Source organism: Lynx rufus, unplaced genomic scaffold (assembly GCF_022079265.1).
Source record: "Lynx rufus isolate CCGP_SWC_20201006 ecotype Redwood Valley unplaced genomic scaffold, mLynRuf1.p SCAF_5, whole genome shotgun sequence".
Taxonomy (NCBI): Eukaryota; Metazoa; Chordata; class Mammalia; order Carnivora; family Felidae; genus Lynx; species Lynx rufus.
In genome coordinates this window covers 100,029,159-100,040,108 of record NW_025814867.1, presented here as the reverse complement: position 1 = coordinate 100,040,108, position 10,950 = coordinate 100,029,159, and positions in this window count along the sequence as shown.

Below are 10,950 nucleotides of genomic sequence, written 5' to 3'. Positions count from 1 at the left end.
GGATATTTGTATAGCAAACAGCCTTGGAAGAAAGAGATAATGTCTGCCTCCAGAGCAAATGGCAGGCATGCTTACTAACCAGTTAAAAGATCAGGTTACTTAAGTTTGGAGTTCCTGTCCTGCAACCCACTGTTTGTGCAGGCATCCATCTGGGCATATCTGCATCATCCTTGTGGGACTTGAGGGGCAAGGGCAATGGACACAAATAGGCTGATGCTCATGTTGTTTGCTGTGCCATGAATGAAAACATCCTTTTCTCTGGTCCAAGGATCTCATGTCTTCTCCCAGAACCCATGAAATTGTGGCAGGTTAACTTGTCAGCTTGCAAGTAAGGTAAAATCTCAGACCTTTTACAGTTCTTGCCATTAAACTTAAATTTATATACTGTGTGATTCTATTTATGTCAAGTTCAAAAGCATTAAAGCTAATATATGGTGTTAGAAGTCAGGATAGTTTCATTGGAGAGCAGAGGCATGGCTTGGAGAAAGCATTAGTGGAGCTTCTGCTGTGCTGGCCATGTTCTGTCTCTTGCTCTGAAAATGTGCTGATTGCATAAACTTATTCAATTCAAGTTCAGCAATCTTTGTACTTATCATTTTTGCTTTCCTCCCCTTTATGAATGTTTTACTTCTATAAAAGTTCAACTTAAAATTTAAGAAAAATAAAAAAAATAAAAATCAAAGACAGTGACCAGGATAGCCACATCAATGAAGTAAAAAAAAAAAAAAAGTGGAACTGGGGTACCTGGGTGGCTCAGTTGGTTAAGCATCCAACTCTTGATCTCACTATCAAGTCCCGAATTGAGCTCAGCACTGGCTGTGGAGCCTGTTTAAGATTCTCTCCCTCTCCCACTGCCCTTTGCCTATTCATTCTCTCTCTCCCTTTCTCTTTCTCTCTCTCCTTTCTCTTAAAAAAAAAAAAGGTGGAACTAATTATCCATAACTCAAAGAAAGAGAAAAAGAACTGAACATTATTAGCTAAAAGGTAAAGAAAATGGAGGAGAGATCCAAGAAGAAAAATACACTTTAGTTGAGATTTCAGAAGTAGAGACGAATCAAGGAAGACACACATTTGGATATATGCTATTTGATATTCAGAATTTCAAGGATAGAAAAATAATCTCTGTAACTGTCTAGTCAGAAAAAAGAAAGACAAGCAAGTTACCTAACATGGAAAAAAATTATATTTACAACAGACTTTGTTTCCATAATATTCAATGTCAGAACCAAATAAAACAGTACCTGCATCATTCTGGGGTTGGGGGGTGGGTGGGGAAGTTATCCAAGAATACCACGTTACCATCTATATATGTGGCAAGAGAAATATACTCTCAGATGTAGATGGAATCAAAAACTACACCATTTATTTACCTTACTGGAAAAAAATATTGGAAGAAATATTTCAGCTGCCGGAGAAACAAATCTAAATGGACATCCAAAAACCAGGAAGACATAGTGCAGAAGAGAAAACTACCACTAAAAGAGCATTGAATGCTTTTAATAGGCTTATAAATTACCCAGAGATGGTTACGTTACCTATGGGACAACGTAACAGTCTTCCTGCCTCTCAGGCCCCCAAATGGCCCTACGGTGGCATACAGCTGTAGAGATTATGCCCATTCTGGGTGAGAAATCTACAAAGATGGAGAAGGAATCTTTGCTGTTGTTGGAGCTGTTAAGCCAGGAGTAGGCCAAAGACCCTCCTGGTACCCTCTCCTGCCTGACTTCTCTGAGGTCTCCAGCTTATCCCCCTACCCACTCACCATATATAAACAATTTGGGATATAAAGCAACCCCAAGACATTTCCATCAGGCGGAACCAAGACCAATTTCTGAGACTCCTCCTTTAAGTTCAGACATTAAGTTTTGTCTGAAGTCCAATCCTTCACTTAAACATCACTCTGACATATTTAGCTATCAGATTCAGATGAAACCAACCATTCCCTTCCCCCATGTGCCCAGCAGGAACACTAAAGGTACAGATGGATGGCAGTTTATATACACGAAGCCACCTTCTTCTACCATCCCACAGCTGAATATTCGGATAGATATTAATGTGAAAGCCCAGTAGAAGGCTCTGGCGAGGCTCCTAGAGCAGCCTAAATCAAATACATCAATCAGAGTGAGTTTATTTCCTATCCAGGCTTACAAAACACAACTCTTTTAACTGATCATTTTCACTTCCCTGTTTAAATGGTTTACTGAGACAGAGGGTCATCTGTCACTTCCTGTTTTTGAATATGTACATTTTAATGGGGCTAGGAGTTTTATCTTATATGAAATGTCCTTGTTTTGGTGTAGTCAAGCTGCTATAACAAAATCCCATAAACTGGGTGGTTTATAAGCAATGAACATTTATTTCTCACAGTTCTGGAAGCTGGAAGAAAGATCAGGGTGCCAGCATAGTCAGGTGAGGACTTTTTTCAGGGTGCAGACTACCCATTGTATCCTCATATGGTGGGAAAGGCTGTAGATTTCTCTGAGGTCTCTCTTGTAAGTCATTACTCTCATTCATGAAGGCTCCACCCTCATGATCTAATCACTTTCCCAAAGCCCCACCTATTAATATTACCAAAGCCCCACCTATTAATATTACCTTTGCAGTGAGGGTTTTAACTTATGATTTTGGAGGGACAGAAATATTCAGACTATAGCAATTCTCAGAGGATTGAAGTAAATGTCATGTTCACAAACCATTCAATGGCTTTCCCGATCTCTATTAAATATATTCCAAATCTGACAACCTAGCAGACCCACAATGCCTTTCCTAGTGCTAGGGATACACAAAGGCCAATGATATCTTAGTCTTTATTTTCATGCATAAGGACTTCATTTATTTTCTACCTATGTGCTTTCTCTTCTATTCCATTGATCTGTGGGCTCTTCCAGGGGTTCTCAACTGATATTTAAGGTTGCAGATTTTTCAACTACTGCCCTAAATCTGTCAGGTTTTGTTTCATGTGTTTTGAAGCTCTACTAACTAATAAGTTCAAACACATTTAGTATTGTCCTTTTCCTTGAGAGGTTGACACTGTGAAGTGTCCTTTATCTCTGACAAACTCTTTGTCTTCAGTTGTACATTCAACAATCATACAGCCTTTTCAGCTTTATTATGATTGATGTTTGTGTGATATCTTCTTCTACCCTTTTACTTTTAGCTTATGTATTTTTACTTAAAGTATATCTGATATAACAGCATACAGTACAGTCTTGTTTTTCAATTTGAAAGTTTCTATTAATTGGAATCCATAGTTCATTTATATTTAATAAAATTATTTATACAGTTAGGTTTAAGTGTGTAACCTTAGTATTTGTTTTTATTTGCCCCATATGTTTTCTGTCCATTTCCCTTCTTTCCTGATTTCTATTGAGTATTTATACTATATTTGTATCTCCTTAATTGGTTCTTTAGCTAGAATTTTTTTAAAAAAATTTAGTGATTGCTCTATGGATTTCAATTTGCATCCTTAACTTATCACACTCTATCATGATGTATTATTATACTTCCATTTACCACTTTCCCATTCTTTGGGCTGCTACTACCCCGTATTTTACTCCTACATATTCTATACAATTTACATTACATTATTATTTTTCTTTAAACAATTATCTTTTAAAGAAATTAAAAATAGGATTTCAAATGTGCTTTACATTTACTACTTATTTCTTATGTCATTTCAACAGTCAAATTTAGAGACAGTTTTTAAGAGAAAAAAAAATCATGAATGTATGCTTAGACTTTCAACTGGAAACTTGGATTTCAGGATTCTGAACATCTTTAAGTTTGCTATTTTGTTATATTTTGTTGTACAGGAAAGCTTTATTTCTAAATATATTAACATAGTTATGTATTTGCTTTATCCTATATTATCTACATGTTTATTTTTAAAATAATAACATCAGGGTAACTGTGAAAAATGCCAAATGCAGATTAAAATATATGTTTTTTTGTTCCTATAATATAATGTCTACAGGATGTATAGTTAAAACACTGATTAAAGTCATTTAACATAATTATTCTGTATACATGGTTATTGACCTGAGATACAGTTAAGCTTGATTCAGTTTGGTTTATTTATTTATTTTTAAAAGTAATTTTCCGGGATTTTTTTTAAGTTCATTTATTTTTGAAAAAGGGAGCATGTGCGCACATGAGTGGAGGAGGGGCAGAGAGAGAGAGAGGGAGAGGGAGAATCCCAAGCAGGCTCTGTGCTGACAGCAGGGATCAATCCCATGACCCCATGAGATCATGACCTGGGCAGAAATCAAGAGTTGGATGCTTAACCAACTGAGCCATCCAGGTGCCCCAGTTGAGTTTGTTTTCAGTTTGGGGGGATTACTTTTTTCTTTATGTATTGTTATTATTTAACTATGCAACTAATTTTCATGATTCCAAAGTTAAAACTCTATACCAAGATACGTGTACTGAAAGTCTCATTTCCATCCGTGACTATTCCACACTGCTCTTTTCTTCCACCAAAGGGTGGCCATACAAATTAAATTAATAAATGATAAAATTAATTTTTGTTTTAATTTTTTAAGTAAAATTACATATGCATATATATTTATATGTCTGTGTATAGGTATATGTATATGTGTGTGTGAGGATATGTGTAGATATGTTACATCCACTACCCATACCATTTTTCTGATGTTTCTGGGATGTGGTAAGGCACTGGGGATACTTGTAATGCAGAATAGGGCAGTGCATTTTACAGACAAAAGAATCTTAACATTGTTCTGGCCACTTGGAGAATCAGATACCACGAGGTCAGCATAATTTGAAAAGAGTTGCCAGTTAAAAGAGGTTAAAACTAGGACATTTTGTGATATGTGGGTTTTAGCAAATGGGACACTTGATTTTCCCCAAGACCACTAGGGTGCTTTTATAACTCAGGAGCAGTGAGACTTACCTTCACCGAAATTTTGGTCCAATGATTTTACTCCTGAGACTCTGGGCCTTATTTTTCTCTTGGCTTCATCACTGTTTGTCTAATTGGTTTTTCCAACACATTGATACTTCTCACGGGGAGGAGAGATGGAGCAGTGATGAGAAATGTCAAGTCTGCCCAAGCCCCATATCTCCCATCACTGATGCTAGCATCCTTAAGATTCACTAATCCCTCAGTTTCACACCGGTCTGCATACTTGTCTTTATCTTCAGTTTTAAGTGCATCACACTGTGACATCAGGCTTGAGTAAGACCAATGTTAGAGACTCCTGCATTCAAGTGCAATTGGCTCAGATCCAGTTGCATTCATGCTGCTGAGCCCTGTGCTAGTCTCCTACCCCATGCTTAATCTCATTACAGTATCTTCATTATACCCTGGCCATTTTTGTATCCTCCTATACGTACTTACCCTGATGGCCATTTTATGATCTGTCCTTGACATCAGCATATGTATTATTCTCTCCAGTGTAATTTCAGGTCCTTGCCTGGTACAATTCCTTTCTTCTCTCAATGGCCCAGAACTGGGAACTGGGAACCAAAAGCATCACTGGGTTACATAGTGTTATACATGGATTGCAGGGATTAGTCCAACATTTTTGGGTCAGCTTCAGCAGATAGATCTAAGGCATTATAGAATGAGTCCAGAACAGCTCAAATCCTTCTCCATTGCTCCTTAAGCTGATGTTGCAGTAAGAACATGGGTTCTGGAATCAGATAACTAGGTTATAATTCAGATTCTACCACTTATTAGCTCTGTAAAATTGGACATGTTAGTTGACCATTATGTGCCTCAGTTTCCTGATCAGTAGAATGAACACGACAGCTACCTACTTCATAAGGTGATTGTATGAATTGAGCAAGTCATACACTTAAAAGGCTTAGAACAATGCTTTACACATAGACAAGCACTCAATGAATAGTATATATCTGTTATGATGAACAATAAGAGGTGGGGCGCCTGCGTGGCTCAGTCAGTTAAGCGTCCAACTTCAGCTCAGGTCATGATCTCAAGGTTCCTGACTTTCAGCCCTGCATTGGGCTCTGTGCTCACTGCTCAGAACCTGGAGCCTCCTTTGGATTCTGTATCTCCCTCTCTCCCTGCCGCCCCCCTCAAAAATAAACATTAAACTTTTTTTAAAAAAATCATAAGAGGTAAAATATTGTCTAGTGATTATTATGCTTGGTTATGGACCATAGAAAGCCCCAGGGCATAAGACTCAATTTAATATAGCAGTCAACCTATGGGCTATAGCTCCACTATGGATCCAATTCTATTTGGATTACTTCCTTGGAAGAGATTCATTATATTATTTAATTTGCACTTCTTTTTTTTTTTTTTTTTTCCAACGTTTATTTATTTTTGGGACAGAGAGAGACAGAGCATGAACGGGGGAGGGGCAGAGAGAGAGGGAGACACAGAATCGGAAACAGGCTCCAGGCTCTGAGCCATCAGCCCAGAGCCCGACGCGGGGCTCGAACTCACGCACCGCGAGATCGTGACCTGGCTGAAGTCGGACGCTTAACCGACTGCGCCACCCAGGCGCCCCTTAATTTGCACTTCTTAACTTGAGAGACATACTAAATATTAATATCACTCAAATAAAAGTTGAGATTGAGATCTTATATTATTCAATCTCTACATAGAGTATCACTCAAAGAAAACACAAATTCCCAGAAGTCTGAAAAACAATTCAATCTGTCGTTATCCGGTGTGGAGTTATTATCGTTTTTAGCCATTGTAAGGTAGCTGGAGAGAGTTGAAAGTTTCTAACCTGATGAAATTCTAGCCAGTCCTGACCCTCCTTTTATTTTAAAAAACCCCAAATAAAAATTATTTATCAATTGTTAAGCTTTAAGACTTGGATAAGTTTATAATGATATTGTCTAAACTCAAAATAAAATGTATGGCTATATCAGGATTTTAGTTACATACCAAGAAGTGTAAAGAAGCATAAGAGAAAATAGTTGCAATAGAGCTCTCTGTTTGGCATAAACTGTTTGGTATAATATACAGGAAACACTTTGTAACTACCTACATGCTATTTAGATGACAATTACAACCAAAATTTGGCTCGTATCTTGTCACTTCCTCTAGTAATTTAACACCCACTAAGTACTTACCAAAATTAAAAAAAAAATCATTCTTTTGCTTTCCTCACATTCTTACTCAACTTCTGAAATCCATGTTTCACCGATCTACCTTCTTGCAGACTTCCCGCACGGAAAGACGGAAAGACGATTGATTTCACTGACTGGAGAGATGGGCAGAGCCCCTGGCTCTGTTAACCACATTAACCTTGGGAAGAAGCCCTTGCATTAAAGGCAAAGGAGGCTGTTATCACATCCCTGACTCTCATTCATTTGCATTTAGAGAGGTTTGAGGCAGACTGACATCTCCCACTTGGCTGGTTGGGTATCTCTCTTTAGATCTAACTTTTCCTATAAATAAGTCCCAAAGTCAAGCAGGATTTAGGGGTAGAATTGGTAGGAAACTTATGTTGTCTTTGGACCCAAGCCATGCTCACCAATTTACCATTCCTATTAATATTAGTCTTTTCCCCCAGTCTGACTTCTTTATGTTTCAGGCAGTCAAGGACCTGTAGACACAGAGGGCTGAGAACAATTCAACTATTAGAATATATTTTTTGTTTGGTTTCTATCTCTTCATCTATGCTATAAACAGTGATGAGCAGTAATGGAATCTTTCTCAACCAAGTCACCTCAGAACCTAACAAACTAGGTGCCTAGTCTGTGATCATAGATTGTTTGCAGATAAAGCGATTCCCATGGAACGTTTACCCTGACTAACTTCAGAATAGAGTTTGATTTTAAAGATCAATCCCCAGAACTTGCTTTTGAACTTGTAATTTGATTTCTAACATAGGATTTTCAGTTCCTGTCTTCTCAAGTTTAGCACAAACATTCTATAAAGTAGTAATGTTTTCTTTCTCACTTGCCATTTTTACTTTCTGGGCTGGGTGGTGAGGCCCTTCCTGTTCCTGCCTAAAATAGAACTTTCCAAATGAGTCTATCATGAATGTGACTTGGCTTCCTGCCACACCTGACTCCTGGTGGGGACATGTGGGTTCATAAAGGCTAAGCTTCACAAATCATCTGAGTGATCTTGTGAAAAATGCAGATTCTTATTTAGTAGGTGAAGACTGAAATTCTACATTTTTAACAGTTCCCAGAGGATGTCCATGCTACCGACTTGAAGACTATCCTTTGAGTAGCAAGGAATTAGACGACTCACTTCACAAACAATATCATCCATTCCTTAAACACTATTTAATTCTACTGTGTGCCAAACACTGGGATAAGAAACTAAAAAGAAATGTAACCTAATCTCACCCATAAGAAGCCCAGAGTCTAATATGACAAATAAATGTTCTGGGGTGCCTGGGTGGCTCAGTTGTTGAGTGTTTGACCCTTTATTTCAGCTCAGGTCATGATCTGGTCATGACTCAGGTCAGGGGATCCACCCCCAAGTTGGGCTGTGTGTTGAGTATAGAGCCTGTTTAAGATTCTCTCTCTTACCCCCTGTCCCTCTCCCTTACTTGCTATGTCTCTTTAAGTTAAAAAATATTTTTAAAAAGCAAATAAATGATATGACCATTAATAGAATGAGAAGACAATCCACAACCTGGGAGAAAACAGTTGCAAAAGCTGTATTTCTTAAAACATTGTTCTCCAAACTATGCAAATAAACTCTTAAAAACTCAACAATAAGCAGACAAGCAACCCAATTTAAAACATGTGTAAAAGATTTGAATAGATACCTTGCCAAGAAGATACACGGATAGCAAATAAGACTATAAAAAGATGATCAACATCATATGTTGTTAATAGGAAATTGCAAATTAGGACAAAGAGATATTATGACACACCTATTAAAATGGATAAAATCCAGAACAGTGATAACACCAGATGCCAGTGACGATGTAGAGCAACAGGAACTCTCCTTCATTGCTAGTGGGAATGCAGAATGGTACAGCCACTTTGGAAGGCATTTTGACAGTTTCTTACAAAACTAAACACACTCTTACCATCCTGAAATCACACGGTATTTGCTCAAATGAGTTAAAAACTGATGTCTATCTATGCAAAAACCTGCATAGGAATGACTGTAGCAGCTTTATTCATAACTGTCAACTTTTGGAAACAACCAAAATGTAAGTGATTGGATAAATAAACTGTGCTACCTCCAGACAATAGAATATTATTCAGTGCTAAAAAAAACAAATGAGCTATCAATGGGGCGCCTGGGTGGCTCAGTCGGTTAAGCAACTGATTTCAGCTCAGGTCATGATCTCATCATTCCTCAGACTAAGCCCAGCATCTGGCTCTACTGTCAGTGTAGAGCCCACTTGGGATTCTCTCTCTCCCTCTCCCTCTGCCCCTCTCCCACTTGTGCGATCTCTCTCTCTCCCTCTCTCTCTCTCTTACTCTTTTTCTCTCTCTCTCTCTCTCAAAATAAATAAACATTAAAAAATAAAAAATAGAAATAAATGTGGTATCAATACACAAATAGACATGGAAGAATCTTAAGTGCATATTATTATGTGAAAGAAGTCAATGATAACATATGGTTCCAACTGTATGACATTCTGGAAAGAGCAAAACTGTGGAGATAGTAAAAGGATCAGTGGTTGTCAGGAGATTGGGGGAGGGAAGGATAAATAGATAGGGCACAGAAGATTTTTAGGGAAGTGAGACTATTATGTACATTACTATAATAAAGGATACATGTCACCATACATTTGTAAAAACCAATAGAGTTAAAACACCAAGAATGAATCCTAATGTAAACAATGGACTTTGGTTGATAATGATGTGTCAATGTTTGTTCACTGATTGTAACAGGTGTACCATGTACCACTCTGGTGAAAGATGTTAATGATGAAGGAGGCTGTGCATGCACAGGGGTAGGGAATACATGGGAATTCCCTGTACTTTCCACTCAACTTTACTGAACCTAAAATAAATTGAGAGAGAGAAGAGGAGGGAAAGAAGAGAAGAGGAGGGGAGGGGAGAGGAGGGGCAGGGAGGGGAGAGGAGGGGAGATAATCTGGCCAGAGAATCAATTCTGGGGCCTAGAAAGTCTTCATTGGTAGGCAAAACTGATCAAATAAACCACATATACCAAACTAGCCTCTACACTGGGAAACCTGCATTAAATTATCTGGGATGCCTTTCGTTGTGAAAATTGTAGAACCGTATTCTGGATCTCCTGAACTAGAACTTCTTAGTGCTAGCAGTTGGTAGTTTACAGTTTATCAAGCTTTTCGGGCTGTTTTTTGTACCATAAAGTTTGAGAATCACTTTCTACTTCATGTCCACACATGTTTTTAGTACAAAAGCCAATACCAAATTGATTCTAAATAAATTTTAATAACTTTACTTTCTTATAGGTAATGATCAACAAGCTTAAAATTCATGAAAAATCTGTTTTCACTCTTATGTGGATCCTGAGAAACTTAACAGAAACCCATGGGGGAGGGGAAGGAAAAAAAAAAAAGAGGTTAGAGAGGGAGAGAGCCAAAGCTTATAAGAGACTCTTAAAAACAGAACAAACTGAGGGTTGATGGGGGGTGGGAGGGAGGGGAGGGTGGGTGATGGGTATTGAGGAGGGCACCTTTTGGGATGAGCACTGGGTGTTGTATGGAAACCAATTTGACAATAAATTTCATATACTGAAAAAAAATAAAAAGAAAAGAAAATTTGCATAAGAAATTAAAAAAAAGAAATAAAACACTTGTATCTATTAATAATAAATACTCCTGAATTGTCAAAAAAATTCATAAAAAATCATTAAATTATATACATATTCTTTTTCTCATATTTCCTTAATTAAATACACCATGTAAATAATACTGAGTAGATTTGTTGGGGGAAATACATGTATAACTCTGATAGCTTTTATTAAGAAGGAATAAAAACATCAATGATTTGGAATTTTGGCAGCATGGTACAAATGTAAGAATAAATCATTTATAGAAG